Below are 2,341 nucleotides of genomic sequence, written 5' to 3'. Positions count from 1 at the left end.
ATCTTATCAACTGAAAATCGTATTGTCCATTATTAAATTTCTCATCTCTATTTTCACAGTGTTAAAACTCTGTAGGAAATACTTCAACTGACTACAAATGACAACTGAATTAAGAATACTGTTAATGCGAATTTAGAGCCGCACGCCCGGCGGGAACATAAGATGGCGGAGTAGCAATGAGTTTAGTACCAGGTCTCTGGGCTGACTTTGGTTCAGGACTTGCAGCAGCAGTGATCACTGAGCAAAGAGTGCCTGGGTCGTTGGCCACGATGCCGAATATCAAAATCTTCAGGGGCAGCTCCCACCAGGACTTGTCCCAGAAAATTGCTGACCGCCTGGGCCTGGAGCCAGGCAAGGTGGGGACTAAGAAATTCAGCAACCGGGAGACCTGTGTTGAAATTGGCGAAAGTGCCCGTGGAGAGGATGTCTGCATCGTTCAGAGTGGCTGTGGTGAAAGTAATGACAACCTAATGGAGCTTTTGATCATGATCAGTGCCTGTAAGATTGCTTCCGCCAGCCGGGTGGCTGCAGTCAGCCCATGCTTCCCGTATGCCCGGCGGGATAAGAAGGATACGAGCCGGGCTCTGATCTCAGCCTAGCTTGTTGCAAACATGCTCCCCGTCGCAGGTGCCGATCATATTATCACCATGGACCTTCATGCTTCTCAAATTCAGGGCTTTTTTGATATCCCTGTGGACAATTTGTATGCAGAACCAGCTGTCCTGAAGTGGATAAGGGAGAATATATCTGAGTGGAGGGACTGCACTATTGTCTCACCCGATGCCGGGGGAGCTAAGAGAGTGACCTCCGTTGCAGACCAGTTGAATGTTGACTTTGCCTTGATTCATAAAGAACGAAAGGCCAGTGAAGTGGACCGCATGGTGCTGGTAGGAGACGTGAAGGATCGGGTGGCCATTCTAGTGGATGACATGGCTGACACTTGTGGCACCATCTGCCATGCAGCTGACAAACTTCTTTCAGCTGGAGCCACCAGAGTTTATGCTATCTTGACTCACGGAATCTTTTCTGGCCCCGCCATTTCTCGCATTAATAATGCATGCTTCAAAGCAATAGTGGTCACCAATACCATCCCTCAGGAGGATAACAGGAAGCATTGCTCCAAAATACAGGTGATCGACATCTCCATGATTCTTGCAGAAGCCATCAGGAGAACTCACAATGGGGAATCTGTTTCCTACCTGTTCAGCCATGTCCCTTTATAATAGAACAACTTCTGAGGCTTTTAAACAATAAAGTGAACCCCTTCCCTTGTTTTCCCTTGGTGTTCGATGAAAAATTCAGCAGAAGCCCCAGCTTGCTCCAGTAGCTTTCTACATCCCATTTCAGGTATATTAACTTTTCTCCAAAATTAGGGAAAGACAGATTGAGACTACTGAGGTTTCCTACCTGCATTGTCTCGTTCTGGCTTCTTTGATTTTGTGGGCCTTGCAGCTTTAACTATCACTCAGCTTCTGCAAGATTTCAGACTTTGAAGGGTGTTGTGTGGGGGTGCTTGAATGTGTTTGGGGAAGCTCAGACTACTTTTCACGTGAATGTTTCTGGGATTCCTACTAGCAACAGAGCCAACCGAAAAAAATAAACAAAATAAAAAGAACAAAGCCAAACTAACTCCCAACCCCCCTTAACATGAGACAAGTTCTCTAAGGTCTATACTAAATTACAAGAGCCCTAGGCAGCCCAGAATCCAGCTCTGGTTGCTGATTCCCTGTAAGGCAGGCAGCTCTCAGGTAGGAGCCTGAGGGAAGGAAGGCAGCACACAGTGCAAGCAGATACTTCTTGGGAGGAAAAGAGCCTGATCCCTCAACCTCTGCTAGGATACTGTCGCTTAGTCTCTTTTGTACCTGTTCCTTCTCCATTTGGTTTGGCCTTCAACCATCTTGACATTTTCCTGGATAAATACCTTCTTGGACCCAAATGATCATTGTACCATAGTCTTCTGGAAAGCAAACCTCACTTTTTGCTGTGTATTCTTTAACATTTACATGAGATTATTTTGCTGTAGCTTAATCTTAGCCCACTATCACTGTGGTAGAAGGTTCTAGGTGGTTTTGTACTGCCTTTTGATTAATTTAAGTATTTAATTTTCATATTATTTTCTTGGATCTATTTGGCCTCTCAAATGACCTGAGGTTTCTGTTAAAAGATTGATGTTACTAGCTCGTGTAGAGGAAACTAATAAAGTATCTGTGTGTGATTGTGGGTCTAAAAAAAAAAAGAATATTGTTAATGCCTACTGGTTTGACTCAGTGGATAGAGCGTCGGTCTGCGGACTGAAGGGTCCCAGGTTTGATTCTAGTCAAGGGCATGTACCTTGGTTGTG

General features: G+C 45.2%; 1 pseudogene; it reads left to right on the top strand.

The window, feature by feature from the left end:
• The first annotated feature begins 260 nt into the window (after window positions 1-260).
• LOC132228429 (ribose-phosphate pyrophosphokinase 1-like) lies at window positions 261-1,565 on the top strand (annotated as a pseudogene).
• The last annotated feature ends 776 nt before the right edge of the window (window positions 1,566-2,341 follow it).

This window comes from Myotis daubentonii, chromosome 2 (assembly GCF_963259705.1).
Source record: "Myotis daubentonii chromosome 2, mMyoDau2.1, whole genome shotgun sequence".
NCBI lineage: Eukaryota > Metazoa > Chordata > Mammalia > Chiroptera > Vespertilionidae > Myotis > Myotis daubentonii.
The sequence above is the reverse complement of the archived record's forward strand: the minus strand, read 5'-3'. Positions and strand labels throughout refer to the sequence as shown.